At 43.8% G+C, this 16,772-nt stretch overlaps 1 protein-coding gene across 2 annotated transcripts in view; it reads right to left on the minus strand.

Annotated features, from left to right (window-relative positions):
* Nucleotides 1–10,484, minus strand: part of gdpd5a (glycerophosphodiester phosphodiesterase domain containing 5a) — a 117,906-nt gene extending 107,422 nt beyond the window's left edge. For both annotated transcript variants that reach the window (XM_084320141.1, XM_084320140.1), the window contains exon 1: nt 10,182–10,484. The gene's annotated coding sequence lies outside the window, so the exon portion shown is untranslated. The remainder of the gene's footprint in view (nt 1–10,181) is intronic.
* Nucleotides 10,485–16,772: the final 6,288 nt, after the last annotated feature.

Raw genomic sequence — 16,772 nt, forward strand, 5'->3', positions numbered from 1 at the left:
CGGTGAAGTATGGCCTGTTTGGCCTCAGAATAGAGCATCGAGACCACGTGCGAATTAATAACTGAATTGTCAGAGTTTGGCGCTATACCGTCGAGTGCGACATATTTCTATTAAGTCTTTAATAGTCTATTGTGTATAGTGTATCGTGCGGTTAGAATTCTACAGTGACCGGCATCTCCAACGCTTCCTCGTATTAGCTAGAGTTCTTATCCAGGCTGGGCCGACCGCATGGCGCTTTCACCCGAGGAGACCTAGACGAGAGCCGTATGGACATGTACACTGGATTAATCTACCCGACGACTACATAGCCCTTTGCGGCTGGAATATATTTGCTTTGGTCCTGTGATTTATGGAGCGGATAATCGCCGACGCCTGCACGTGTTGGATTTACCCCGAGAGGAGTCAAGTCGAGTCGGCGCCCAGAGAGCCTGAGGCCGACTAGCTTTCTTCCCTGTGGAGCTACAGTCTACAAGAGAACCAAGCTGTATTCGTCTGTGGATCAAGAGGCTACTGCACCGGCTTCTGTACCTGAAGTCTCCCTAGTCATCGTTGACCAGACGTCCTACTACCGACAGATCTTCTACCCCCCCTGCTGGCTTACAACCAGTGGGAACCCCTTCCAGTATCTCCCGCTATATTACTAGTGCACCATAGATATAATTCCCTAAGATTCAGGTTGTATAATTACCTCCTGCGTAACCAGAGAATGGACATTCGTTATTGATTTGCCTACGCATACTCCTTTGCCTTACAAGTGCATTCAAAGAATAATGTAAAGTATCCTATGTACCTTTTGCTCCATTAAATACTTGATTAATACCTTTGACTGGAACCGATTTCATTGTGGGAAGTGTTCATCATATTCATATATCGTGTACTGTATGGCCAGTAATTAAAGTACATAAAGCGGTAGTGGTTTAATGATACCATACTTATCAATACAGTCAGGGAATTGTACCCCTCAGTTACAACTATCGTTAAAAAACGTTTGATTATTTAAAATATATATTTAATGTTTAAAATCAACCATGTTTAAAAAGAACTTATTGGTTTGAAAAGATGGTTATTGTTGTTGTTTATGTTTATTGCATTGTTAAAACCTTTTTCTTTGTTTTCAAAGGTTTTCAAACTATATGAAGTTGACAAGAATCAACTGCAACTGAAACTGTTGAAAAGTTGAAAATAAAAATGTACTTGGAGTTGGAACTTGGAGTTGTTTCCTTATGTCCTTTGAAGTGGAAAGCAAGAGTTGACTTTACACCGTGTGTGTGTGTAACTAACGGCCCCGCTCCTCGTGCAGACAGAGAGAGACTGAGGCAGGAGAGATATAGAAAATGGCAAACAAGATAGTTTGCGACGTTTAAATTCCTCGGAAAAAAACTCCATAATTTCTCGAGTACCGATAGCAAAAAAAAAATTACGTCGGAGCTTATCAATACTCCGTTTCTTTCTAATTTAGTACCGGTTCCCATTCAGAACCGGGTTTCGGGGGGCATCCCTAATTATAAGTATGCAGTATGATAACTACATCTGACGTTTATAACAAACCAAACAGTTTGAAAATCGGTTGAAAATGTAGCAAGCTATGGTTATTTCAATAGTACATGCACCAAGGGCGGTTAGGTGGCCGAGCTGAGATTGCGTTCGTCACCAACCCCGGAGCTGTGAGCTGGATTCGCCTGTTCGAATCCAGCTCACAGCTCCGGGGTTGTCACCAGCTTGGCTGGCCGTCTGCACTAATACAATTGGCTGTATTAGAGGGTGGGAGAAGCTGGCGGGGTGGGTCCGGGTCGTTGTAAACAGCGACTCCTACAGTTCGGTCGGGGCGCCTGCTAAGCGCGGATAGGACTTGAGGGGGATAGTGTGGTCCTCCCACACGCTACGCCCTCTCGATGAGAAGCCGCGCTGCCAGGTGAAAAGAAGCGGTGATTGGCTGGACGTGTGTCGGAGGAAGCACGTGGTAGCCTCCACTCTCCCAGATGATCTGACTGTGGGGGGTAAGTGCGCAGCGACCAGGAAGGGACTGGGAATTGGCATACGACTAACATTGGGATGGGAGAAAATCTGAGGAAAATGGAGGGGAAAAAAGATCAATAAAAAAAAAAATAGTACATGCACCATAGACATATGAGTGGGCGTGCTGCCTGTGGCAAGATGGCCGCCATGTGGTAACGTCAGTCTCCATTGGCCAGCAGTGCGGGTGAGTCATCTAGCCTTTATACAGTGCATCCGGAAAGTATTCATACCCCTTCACTTTTTCCACATTTTGTTATGTTACAGCCGTATTCCAAAATGGATTAAACATTCCCCCCCCCTCAAATTCTACACACAATACCCAATAATGACAGTGAAAAAGTTTTTTTAGAATTTTTTTGCAAATTTATAAAAAAGAAATTTAAGAATAAACTGATAAGTACATAAGTATTCACACCCAGGGAGCTAAATAAACTTTTTGACTCACCGGCCAGTGGCGGGTAGATGGGAAGAGTCTACCCGCCAAGCATATTTCTTACCTGCCAACATTTTTTTGATTAAAAAAAATATATATATATATATTATAAAAAAAAATTTAAATAAAATATATATTATATAATCATACTTGTAGTTGTATTATCTGCGAGACATCGCCACCACGCAATAAGTCAAAATGCTTGCTATCTGCATCTGTGTGTATACTTGAGTAGCCTCCAGCTCCAGCAAGGATTCTCCGGCCCTGCAGCTAGACCCTATATTCAGCTAGACCCTACATTCAGCATGCAAGGATTCTCCGGCGATGCAGCTGGACCCTATTTATAACGTTACGGTTATTTTGTCAAATCACATTCAACATGCCCTCAACTAGAATACGCATTCAATCAATGTTATAAGACATTGATATCAGGAGCTATCTGTAGCTACTGCTAGCCCGGTAGATAACGTTAAGAATTTAGTTTACTGGGACAGATCGATTTAACGTGAGCTAGCTAACGCGAGCTAGCTAACGAGGGAACGGAGGTATTATGCAGCTCATGGAGGTCCGATCTAGACTAGAGCAGACTGCTACCATTCTGAGAGCTTAACGTTAGCACTAGAGCTGCGGGCGAGCTGCTACCATTCTGAGAGCTTAACGTTAGCACTAGAGCTGCGGGCGAGCTGCTACCATTCTGAGAGCTTAACGTTAGCAGTGGCACTAGAGCTGCGGGCCGCTCTGTGTTGATACGAGCAGAAGCCAATAGTATCGCCCGGCTGGGCGGATATGACTCAAAATAAGAATATCATACGAACCGAATGCTGCTAACTGCCGGAGCCATCGATATTATGACTCTAGCTGCGCTTGGGCCGGAAATGAGACCCGCACAGATTTTCTAAATAAGAGTATCGTTATGAACTACACGTCCACACGCCACACGGCGGGCAGGGCTCTCAGTGGCAAGCGCCAAAGGTAAAAACTGAGCGCCCCTGGCGGGCGGCGGGCTTTAATTTCGCCCCCTGTTCACACCCTTTACTCAATACTTTGTTGAAGCACCTTTGGCATCAATTACAGCCTCAAGTATTCTTGAGTATGATGTTACAAGCTTGGCACACCTATTTTTGGGCAGTTTTTCCCATTCTTCTTTGCAGATTGTCTCAAGCTCCATCCGGTTGGATGGGAGCGTCGGTGTACAGCCATTTTCATCTCTTTCCAGAGATGTTCAATCAGGTTCAAGTCTGGGCTCTGGCTGGGACACTCAAGGACATTCACAGACGTGTCCTGAAGCCACTCCTTTGTTATCCTGGCTGCGTGCTTCGGGTCGTTGTCCTGTTGGAAGGTGAACCTTCACCCCAGTCTGAGGTCCAGAGCGCTCTGGAGCAGGTTTTCATCTGATCTCTCTACATTGCTGCATTCATCTTTCTCTTGATCCTGACTAGTCTCCCAGTCCCTGCCGCTGAAAAACATCCCCACAGCATGATGCTGCCACCACCATGCTTCACTGTAGGGATGGTATTGACCAGGTGATAAGCGGTGCCTGATTTCCTCCAAACATGGAGCTTGGCATTCGGGCCAAAGAGTTCAATCTTGGTTTCATCAGACCAGACAATATTGTTTCTCATGGTCTGAGAGTCCTTTAGGTGCCTTTTGGCAAACTCCATGCAGGCTGTCATGTTCCTTTTACTGAGGAGTGGCTTCCGTCTGGCCACTCTACCATAAAGGCCTGATTGGTGGAGTGCTGCAGAGATGGTTGTCCTTCTGGAAGGTTCTCCCATCTCCACAGAGGAACACTGGAGCTCGGTCAGAGTGACCATCAGGTTCTTGGTCACCTCCCTGACCAAGGCCCTTCTCCCCCGCTGGCTCAGTTTGGCCGAGCGGCCAGCTCTAGGAAGAGCTGGTGGTTCCAAACGTCCTCCATTTGCGAATGATGCGAGTGCTCGTTGGCACTTTCAATGCTGCAGAATAATTTGTGTACCCTTCCCCAGATATGGGCTGCGATACAATCCTGTCTCGGAGGTCTACAGACCATTCCTTGGACTTCATGGCTTGGTTTGTGCTCCGACATGCACTGTCAACTGTGGGACCTTATATAGACGGGTTGTGTGCCTTTACATCATGCCCAATCAATTGAATTTACCACAGGTGGACTCCAATCACGTTGTAGAAACATCTCAATGATCAGAGGAAACAGGATGGACCTGAGCTAAATTTTTTGTGTCATAGCAAAGGGTGTGAATACTGTGATATTAAATCTTTTTATTTTTAATACATTTGCAAAAAATTCTAATTTTTTTTCTTCATTTAGTCATTATGGGGTATTGTGTGTAGAAGTTTGAGGGAAAAAATGTATTTTTAATACATTTTGGAATAAGGCTGTAACCTGTAACACAACAAAATGTGGAAAAAGTGAAGGGGTATGAATACTTTCCGGATGCACACTCAGGGTTCCCACGCTTGCCTTGAAATTTCTTTCCATACTACCTCCTGATTTTCCAGGTACCATATTAAGTGATGATCTATAGGCCCCTGAAGTTTTCCGCGCCCCCCTCCCCTCACACACAACCCCCTAGGACACCTGACTACTTACTTGATTTAAAAGATGTGCCAGTCAAGACTACATTGTAAATGCTTAGAGATTATGTCTTATTGATAATATCAATGCATGAAATAATGCAACAAGCTGTAGATGAACAACAATTTATTGAACTGGAACACATGAGCACTGGGATTGATATACGTTCTCTCTTCCACTCCTCTCCCATCTCATCCTGTCCTCTTCTCTCCACATCTCCCTTCGTGTCCGCTCCCGTCTTCTCTTCCTACTCTTCTCAACTCCTCTCGTAATCGAAATTAATCGTTGTGAGGTTGCATCGTTTCACCCCTACTACTCTTACTCTGTAAAAGCTTTTGTAAATCAAACTGGTTATCGTTATGAGAGCTAACGTTGGTAGCTACTGTACCTGGCGCTGGCTATCGTTATGAGCTAATGTTGGTAGCTACTGTACCCGGCGCTGGCTAACTGGCTATCGTTATGAGAGCTAACGTTGGTAGCTACTGTACCTGGCGCTGGCTAACTGGCTCGTTATGAGAGCTAACGTTGGCTAGCTACTGTACCTGGCTCTGGCTAACTGGCTCGTTATGAGAGCTAACATTGGCTAGCTACTGTACCTGGCGCTGGCTAACTGGCTCGTTATGAGAGCTAACGTTGGCTAGCTACTGTACCTGGCGCTGGCTAACTGGCTCGTTATGAGAGCTAACGTTGGCTAGCTACTGTACCTGGCGCTGGCTAACTGGCTCGTTATGAGAGCTAACGTTGGCTAGCTACTGTACCTGGTGCTGGCTTACTGGCTCGTTACGAGAGCTAACGTTGGCTAGCTACTGTACCTGGCGCTGGCTAACTGGCTCGTTATGAGAGCTAATGTTGGTAGCTAGTGTACCTGGCGCTGGCTAACTGCCTCGTTATGAGAGCTAACGTTGGCTAGCTACTGTACCTGGCGCTGGCTAACTGCCTCGTTATGAGAGCTAACGTTGGCTAGCTACTGTACCTGGCGCTGGCTAACTGGCTCGTTATGAGAGCTAACATTTGCTAGCTACTGTACCTGGCGCTGGCTAACTGGCTCGTTATGAGAGCTAACGTTGGCTAGCTACTGTACCTGGCGCTGGCTAACTGGCTCGTTATGAGAGCTAACGTTGGCTAGCTAGTTAGCAAGATTGCACTGCTTACTAACTAACGTTGATAAACCCAGGTGTACCACACAGTTAAAACACAGCTACTTACATTTGAGGATAAACTTGCATAAGAAGTTTCACTCAAGTTTCACTGTAGATGCCAAGGCTCCCTTGGCTCACCAAGTTGCCTGCATCAAATTCCAACATCCAATATAGGATGCCAAGAGCATGCTCTACAACATGGGATCATCCATTTCTATCTACAGTAAAAGCTGTTCACATGTAAAGGGTTTTTATAAACTCATGTTAATTCTGTGCTCAATAGTTAAATTTGATTACACATCATCCAATAAAATTTTCCAGGACAACTGTTTCTATTTCCATGTAATTGGTCACTTTTGCTCAGTTTCCATGCCTTTCCATACCTGGAAAATGAAAAAATGAATCCCATGTTTTCAATGTTTTCCAGGTACCGTGGGAACCCTGACACTGTATACGTCTATGGTTGTTCCTGTTCTCTCATTATAATGTAGGGCTGGGCAGTATGAGTCTGAGCTTCAGCCACTGCCATAGTATTCAATGTCATATTTCTACTGCTTTGTTTTAGGTTGCATTTTATTTGTGCCTACAGTTAGGGCTGGGCGATATGACTATTATATAAATATCGGGTACAGTTCATTAACGATACACTTTTTAAACGTATCGTGGATATCGTGATGTTTTGCCCAAGAGGCTTGTGTTGCGTCAATCTGGTCCACACGTTGACACTTTTGAACAGCGCCGCCCCACACACACACTACTGCATCAAAAGTTACTACTTATGATAACAAAGGCATTCGTTTTGTGGCATTGACGTTATATCGTTACACTTTCAATAACATCAGCGTATTTACATAGCAACGACCGAGGTCGACCTAGATATAGCAAGCATTAGCCGTTCATATCTCAGCCCGTGCTGACTCCGTTGTGCCCATTCTGCGGTCTGTTAATAACGTTTTCAATCAGACAGATGTATGGAAAGGCTTTTATTATAACATCCGTTGCAGTAAAATCATTATGCCTCCAGTCGTTTAGTCATTCTGCAGAGCTAAAAAGCTAAACGTCGGGCGCGGCGAGCTACCGCTGCCATTGTTGTTTTCATTGAGCTCTCCATGGCGGAAGTAAAAAATTAATACGCGCTTGCCGATTGGTGCTAAGAACAGCAGGGCGGGTGCAAGCGATGTGACGTAATTGGCAGACGCAACTGTCAATCAAAATGATTCTGTTTGCCGACTGAATGAATAAACGTTATTAACAGATTGCAGCATAGGTACAATACAGTACAGCTCAATACAACAACAGTCAACAGTGGACTGGAGGATGCAGACCAGAGAAAGACTTTCGTCTTGTTTATATCAGGGTCCCCCATTTTCAATTCATCATATTTCATATCTAAATCATATAATATCTCATTGCTAAATATATGCAATATATAATCTAATAATCCAATAATCTAAATCTAATATATAATATAAAAATGCTAAATGCATGGGTATTTTATTTTGTCTTTAATGTTAGCTTGCAAACTCAAATACTGTCTTGGTAAGCCTCATAATGAATTGTTTGGGGAAAAAAAGAAAAACATCGTGATGCGTATCGTGTATCGCCGAAAGGTCAGAAAATATCGTGATATCATATTTAGGCCATATCGCCCAGCCCTACCTACAGTACATCAGCATTAGAAACAGCTTATAGAATCAGTTCTTCTCAAGACATCGACATCATGTGACCTTTCAGAACCCACAGCTCTCATTTACCCACTGCGTTGAATGTATCGAATAGGGATGTCTAGATGTTCTGCCCCTGATCCTGATCCGAGTAATTTAATATTGAGTACCTGCCGATACAGAGTCCCAATCCGATGTTTGTATTTTCCTAGATAATACAGCTGCACAGTGCACCCCTCAAGTACCGGTATAATTAACATTAGTAAAAACCAATCCAATCTAGGTAAGATATGCTTAGTAATCGAATAGTTCTGCTTAAAGAAAATAAATTACCTACATCACAGCTTTTTTTTTATGGTTTTAATTAAAAAAAGAAAATTACAAAAAAGGATTGGAATTTGATCTGGCTTAACACATTGGGCGCCATGCATTGTGCCCATCATTATGCCCTCTCTGCCACCGCTGTAAGCCTATGGAGATGTTTACCTTCTTTGCAGGGCTATAACTTTTAAAATATTATAGCTATATCTGCATTACTATGGCCCATTCAACATCGGGTATATATCGTTCCGGATGTGGGAACGTTATATTTTTTCATTCATACATTGTTGTGTTAATACCGTCGAGAATATAAGTATGTTTTTAAGATTTTCTGCTGTAATTCCAAAAACGCTAGTTATAGGCCCTGAAGCATATGATAGATTATCGATTGGCGTTTATTTCCTATACACGCTATATTAAAAAATTCAAATGTATATGATCGGTATACATTATGCTTCATCATGCGTGAAGGAAAGGGGGGGGGTCGTTTATAATTCCTTGATCGTCAGTAACGGCTTTATTTAGTATGGGTTGATATATTGATCAGACTGATTGCAAACAAAGAAATGGACAATCAAGCTGAAAGTAACGTTAGTTTCCTCTTACCGCCGATGAGACTGGAGGAAAAATATCCCAATTATTTGACGTCGATCTGCTAGATCCTTTTCCGGTTAGTATGACGCAATAAACGCCGGAATCATATAGATTATTGCGTTTCGAAAGCGATCCAAATGCACTCGAGTGTGTATATTGATCCACACCACAATATATCTCTGGCGGAGGAATTTCCTCAATGCACCGATCGCCACTTCCGGTTAGGCGTGAGTGTAACTCGCCCGACCATCCACCAGGCGGCGGTATTGAGGCGTTACAATATCAGAACAGGGTCCGGCTGCGATCCAGAGGGAGGTTGGATGAATTATTAATGCCATGGCGAAAATTTTATATATTGATCCCAAACACGTGATACACCGTTGTTGGCGTTCAACGCATGGCGGGCAATAACGATTTATACGCCGTTCTTGGCGCACAATGTGTTAATATAGCCGATACCGATATAAATCCCGATCAATTAAAATATGCCATGATCTGCTCCGATTCCAATCTGTCCGTCCCTGGTATCAAATGGCATAAGGAAGATGATGATGAACACAAACTGTAAACATCTTAACCAGACCATAACTCAACCTTGTAGCTGCAACTGTTCAGTGAATAAATAAAAGTACACATATTCCAGAATTGCTAAACAACATATCCCAGGATAGAAGAGGACAGGATAATCCATAGATTAGATTTTACACTTTAGCTTTTAACACACTGAAACAAAAAATATCATTATTGCTACATACTCCACCAGTTAATATTTTATCACGTTTTGTACCATTGGACCTTGAAATATGATGAATCACTGTACTCATTTTCACATCATCATCCTAATATTTGTATCAAATAGTTCTGACCATTGAACTGTACATAGCCTAAGCATCCATTATAGCAATTATTCTGTGGAAATACTTTTCTTATGACATGTGATGTTTTTTTTAAGTGTGGATGAGTGCATCTGTGCATTTGTTGTCTGACAACCAGTTAATGCTCCAATCCATCTGGAAGAATTCCTGGTAGGCTACGTGTGTGTTGGTGCATAAGGTGATTTTGATTCAGTAGCCTAATGGCTTTATGATACCAAAGTCTGGTTGCTACAGTATCCATGCTATCGCACTTTGATTATGCTGAGCTTGTTAAACTGTCTGCAATATTAAATCATTGATGACGATGATGATGATGATGCATGTGGTGATGGCCATAGAAAGTAGTTTCATTAAGAGTAGAGTACTAAATGTATTTGGAACATTAATTCAAGCTATGAAGTAGGTTATGACTTTGACAGTTAAGCAAAAACCCACCCACTGAAACCGACCAGCAACAGGCTAATGTAACAGATATCAAAACACGACGACACAGTCGCAATGACAGCTCCAGTTTGTCTGCACAGATTAGCTATATGATAATCCAATAAACTGCGCAACAACACTCACCTCAACTCCACAACTGCCTATCTTCTGAAAGACGTCAACGCTTTCGTTAAAACGGTTATCATATAATGTCCATTGAATTAAATGCCGCTTCTTCGGTGTTAATCCTTATGACTTCAAATAAGTCCCCGAACTTTATTTCAGGAGGAGGAGCCGTGTAAAACCATCCAATATCAGACATTACTTTGCTATGAATGCAAAACGACAAGGTATTTCTAGTGTAGTGCCGCGCGATTCAGTCTAAAAATGATAGGATTGCTAGTCTACTTTTAGAAATTAGGCTTCACACAGAAGAGAAAAAAACGAAATCCGTCCGACGCCGTGGGTGTGGGTGGAGCTGTTGATTTAAGGTGATAGAACAACCTTTACCTCGCTCCACCCAGGATCTTCTGCACTGTGCTAGATACACCATAGAGGGCGTGCTCTACTCATATCCATAGCATGTCGTCGACCTCATTTGCACTCAGACAGATATTTAGGTCTTGAAATCTCACTATTTAACCGATATGTCTCTCTGTATGAATTTATGGATCTCTGTTTAACAGTACTGTATATTTGCATATCGTGTATGGTCACAAATTATATATCTGTATATGTTGCTTATGTCATAAATGTCATTATGAATTGAAAATGGGGGACCCTGATGTAAACAAGACTAAAGTATTTCTCTGGTCTGCATCCCCTTAACAATTGTGTGTATTGAGCCGTACTGTATTGTACCCATTCTACAATCTGTTAATAAAATGTTCAATCAATCAATGAATCAGACTAGAGGTGATGGCAGAGAGGGGGATGAGAAGGAAGCTAGCTGCTATCCTGGAGAATCCCTCCCACCCCCTCTACGATGAGCTAGTCAAATCTTCAAATCCTTCAATAGGTTTTGTGATCTGCACGGCCTCAGCCAACTAATCACCCAACCCACAAGGATATGTGAATCAACTCAGACTACCATTGACCTCATACTGACCTCTGACAAGTCCAAGATCTCCAGTAAAGGGGTTATAGCATGCGGGTTAAGTGATCATTACATGATATTCTGTACCCGCAAAAAGCTAAAACTAAAGGCTGGCTGTCACAAAACAGTCACATCTAGAGACCTCAAAACCTACTCTAGCGAGGCCTTTAACCTTGAACTGGAGAGTCTGGACTGGTCAGATGAACTCAATGGTACACTGGTTGAAGAAACTTGGCTTGGCTTCAAAACCAAATTTTCATCAATACTAAACAAAATGGCCCCCCTAAGAACCACCAGGGTAAAAAATCGCGCTGAGCCATGGATGCACACTGAAATACTGACCGCTATGAAAGCCAGAGACAAAAAATGCTCTGAGTTTCGTAAAAGTCAGTCAAAGCTTACCAAAAGCACGAGCAGTGAACTCCAAGACCACGTGACTGAACTCAAACTAGAAAGAAACAGACTAAGAAATGACGTAAACTCCATGATCAAAACTGCAAAAAAAAATTTCATCAATGACAAAACCGAGGAAAACAAAAATAAACCACGTGAACTTTGGAAATTACTCAACAATCAACTAGGCTGCAGTAAAAAACTCAAAACCAGGTTCTCAAACATAAACATAAAGACGGACAACACGCTCATCACAGACAAGCTGGATGTAGCCAATTACTTAAACACTTTCTTCACAAACATAGCCACAACACTGGTAAACAAACTACCCTCCCACTCAGGGCAGTATGGGGTAGAACACATAGTAGCATACTACATGAACCTAGGCGTCCACAAAGACGACTTCAAACTGGAAATAGTAACTACAGATGAGGTACTCAAAAAACTGAGCGCCCTCCAACCAAACAAGGCCACTGGCCATGACAACATCCCCTCCAAATTCCTCAGAGACTCAGCAGCAGCCATCACCCCAGTCATCACACACATAATAAACCTCTCCATAAAACAGGGACACGTCCCCAAGGACTTCAAAATTGCGAGAGTAACACCCCTGCACAAAAAGGGCAGCAAATTAGACCCGGGTAACTACCGCCCTGTTTCTATCCTTACATCCATCTCGAAAGTCATAGAAAAAATAGTATACGAACAGATCGAAAAATACCTCGCGGAAAAAAATCTAATCTACGAATTCCAATCTGGCTTCAGAACATCCCACTCCACTGACACATGCCTTCTCTACTTGAACGACCACATCAAACAAGAGGTGGACGCGGGCAAATACTGCGGCATGGTCATGCTGGACCTACAAAAGGCCTTCGACACTGTCAATCACACCATTCTGATTGACAAGCTAAAAGCAATTGGTTTTGATAGTTTATCAGTGAGCTGGATACAATCCTACCTGGAGGGGAGGGAACAGATGGTGGAAGTAAACGGTACCCTATCCCCCCCCCTCACAGTGAGCTGTGGTGTTCCACAAGGAAGCATACTAGGACCGCTACTATTCCTAATTTATGCTAATGACATGTCGTCAGCTTGTGACTGCAACTTGTTCCTGTTTGCGGACGACTCAGCCCTGCTGGTCTCTGACAAGAACAAGTTACAGGTTGAAAAAGCCCTCAGCTCGGAACTAGGCAAAATCTGCATATGGCTCGCCGACAACAAACTATCATTACACATGGGCAAAACAGAGTCCATTCTCTTCGGTTCAAATAACAAACTCAGCAAGACTGACGGCTTCTCGGTTACAGTGGGTGACAATATTGTCACAAGGAAAGATGAAATTACCTACCTGGGTTCCATCCTAGAGGCTAATCTTTCCTGTGACAAAATGGCATCCAATGTAATAAAAAAAGTCAACCAACGAACGCGATTCTTGTACCGGATCTCCTCTCTGGTAAACAAGAATACCCTGAAGACTCTAGCAGGAGCACTCATTCAAGGGTACTACGACTATGCTTGCACCTCATGGTACCAAAGCACCTCAAAGGCACTAAAAAACAAATTACAAACATCTCAAAACAAGCTAGTCAGACTACTACTTGACCTGACTCCTAGAACCCACCTCACCCCTGCCCACTTTGACAACCTAGGATGGCTTAGAGTAGACGACAGAGTACAGCAACTTGCAATGGGCCTGGTCTACAAGATACACTACGCGACCAAGGTACCCATGTACATGTCAAAATACTTCCCAAAGGTCAGTGAATACCACGATCACAACACCAGAGGGAGCTCCACAAATCATGTAAAACCCAGATTCGGCTCAAACAAGGGACTAAACACGTTTCGCAATTATGCCACATCAATGTGGAACGCCCTGCCTAAAGCTGTAAAGGAATGTGAATCACTACCCACCTTCAAAAACACTCTCAAAAAACACCTACGTGAGACTGCAATTCGAAACTGGCCCCTACAAATGTCCTAACCTAGTTGTACAGTAAATGACCAAGTAAGGCTTTGTCAACATTCCAATGTACAGTGTAAAATGTGTATGTGTCCCCTACCCAACCCCCCCCCCCCCCCCCCCCCCCCCACACCTCCAATGTACAGCCCTCACCCAACCCACCCAACCCCACCCCACCAACCTCCTCCAATGTACAGTTTCTACGCCAAATGTATATACACTCCTTTTCTGGACACTTTTGTATCACAAACAGTACTGCATTTGCAAATCTGATATGTCATAAATGTATAGATGTAGCAGTACTGTCTATCTGTATGTCATGTATGTCATATATGTTATGATGAATTGAAAATGGGGGACCCTGGTGGAAACAAGACGAAAGTCTTTCTCTGGTCTGCATCCCCTTAACAATTGTATGTATTGAGATGTACTGTACTGTACCCATTCTGCAATCTGTTAATAAACTTTTCAATCAATCAATCAATCAAGATGAGAAGCACGTTCAGCCACAGACTCATATCCCCCCGACACTCAACTAACCGCCTCGGAGAGTCCTTCATACCAGCGGCCATCAGGCTCCACAACAGTGGGCAGGGACTGCTGCCAGACATCCAACTAGAACTAATAGGAAGCTAAAAAGGACAATCACACTTGTTGAGGTTATGTGTTATATACGATTGCATGTAACTGCTTAACTGTTTCCACAAGAGGGCGCTATAGGCGCAAGGGGACGTAGCTATTGATGCTGACGTCAGGTAAGAGGTATAAAAGGAGTTGTTACCTCCCCCTCTATCTCTTCCTCCGTCGCCTCTCACGAGAGAAGGTCTCATGTGCATAATGATGTGTGAATAATAAACCACGCCAAAGGCTAAAGAGAAAAACCTTGTCGTCATGGCCAAATTATTGTCGCTCCCCAGGTGACTCTGTCAACAGGTTATGGGTCCAGATCACGCAGGAGCGAAATAAGCAAGGGTAGCAAGTTTAGCTGAAGTATAGGCTAGTTTAGCACCGGGAGCACCGCGTGGCTAAAGCTAGGCTAACGGGAGCTAAAGCTACATCTACCATCAAAAGAGGATGGCGACCAAAGGAAGGAGCAAATGGCCCTCGTTCAACGGAAGGGCAGAGGACTATGAGCTCTGGGAAGATTGAATGTTGTGCTGTATGCACGGAGTGGGGCTGAAGAAAACCATCTTCACAGCCCCCATGGGAGAAGTAACGGCGGCCGTGCAAGCCCTGGACACCAAGCAAAATGCTGACGCATACTGCGAGTTAGCACCACTGCTAGACGACACGAGCTTGGGACTGATATTCCACGACACGAAGGACAAAGGCAGAGAAGAGCCTGAAAGTGTTAAGAGAACACTACTCCGGAAGACCCCGGATCGTATCCCTCTACATAACTCTGACCGCGCTGAAGAAAGCGCACACCGACGACAAGATGGCGGCGTAGAGGAAGGACATAGTGGAACGGGCTCCTACACAAAAATCCTGAAAAACCTGATGTATCGAACATACTCCGCCTAACTTCAGTTTATGTCAACCCATGCTTATTAAGCACATAACCAACAAAGAAATGCCACCCAAAAGGACCGAACCGAGCAGGAAGACGGTGACATCGCCCACGTTAGCAATAGTACTAGTGAGACCGCAAGGAGCTAACGCACCGGCTAACGGGGAAGCTAATGCAGCTAACGTCGAAGCTAACGATGAAACACCGCCGATATGGTTTACTGGGGAACTGGAGAAAGTATTCGACAGAATTCAAGCCATGATGGAACTTAAGATGAACTCTCTAAGCATCTCGGTGGAAAGACTTATCAGTGACAACCAGGCACTGGGGCAACGTGTTAAGGAAATGGAGGGAGTGCAAGCTAGCTTCGGTGATAGCCTCGACTACCTACAACAAGACCTCAGCGATCATAGGAAAGACACAGAGGAGGAGATCTGCGGTCTGAGGGAAAAGCTGGACGAATTGGAAAACAGAGGGAGAAGAAAGAATCTGCGACTGGTGGGATTCCCAGAAGGTGTGGAGGGGAAAAGCTCTATCGATTTCCTACAGGAATGGCTCCCCAAAATACTGGAGCTGGACACCGGGCAAACCATTGAGATAGAGCGGGCTCACCGTACGCTCCAACGCCGTCCCGAAGAAGGCAGCCTCCCCCGAGCCATAGTGATCCAGCTACTCCGTTTCACCGATGTGACGAGAATCCTGGACGCGGCGTGGAAAAAGAAATCACTGGCATACGGTAATTCTACTATCAAGATCTTCAAGGATATGTCCACGGCCCTCTACAAGAAGAGAAAAGCCTTCATGCCGTTGAAGAAGAAGCTACACGAGAACAACGTATCCTTCAAGCTGCTCCATCCCACTAACTTGAGCGTGGAGCTACCGGAGGGCAGACGTACTTTTACTTCTCCGGGGTCGGCAGAGACGTATCTGAGTAAGCACCACCCGGCTATGCTGAAGTGATCCAGCGGTCGTCACTCGACCATAAAGGAGCGGTAAATAAAGACACATACCAGGCAATAAGCCTCATACTCTAATTACTTTTTGAAATGTTAACCGCCGGGTAATACATGTCGTTATTGGCGACACTGGACTTGAGATGTTGTTAAGCCTCACGGGACCTTTTGTTGTGAGTTCATATTACTAAGTTTAATTTCAAGACGGTTATGTGCTAATGGGTATATGTAGGTGTACATGTTTATTCATACATGTGTGCACATTACATTTATGCATTTTAAGCGTTGATATTACCCCGGAAAAAAAAAAAGATATTAAAAAAAAGAAGGGTGTGTATATATATATATATACATGTTTTGAAATGCTTAAAGGAGATGTTCGTACCCACACCTTTAATTACTTAACCTAAACCTGGTAGGGAGCCCGGCTCCGCTTGGTAGGATAGGGTATGGTACTACGCAAGATTACGGGAGGATTTATAGGCCAGGGGGATTATTTTTTTTTTTATGGGGGGGGGGGGGGCATTAAGGGGAAAAGGGAGGGGTTCAGACAGAACTGTTTTTGTGAATTGGTTTATAATGTTTACACATCTAGGTATTGTATACCATGTTTTCAGGTATCCCAGTGTCCTACTAAACAGCTATACCAACCACATGGGTGAATGACATACTCGTTTCTGAGTTGGAATATTAATGGTCTTAACCGGCAAGTTAAACGCCGTAAAGTGCTTAGCTTCATCAGAAGACATCAAATAGACGTGGCCTTCCTGCAAGAGTCTCACTTGGATGACGCAGAGCACAGTAAACTGGGGAAACA

This window comes from Notolepis coatsorum, assembly GCF_963971535.1.
Source record: "Notolepis coatsorum genome assembly, chromosome: 8".
In the NCBI taxonomy this organism is placed as follows: Eukaryota; Metazoa; Chordata; class Actinopteri; order Aulopiformes; family Paralepididae; genus Notolepis; species Notolepis coatsorum.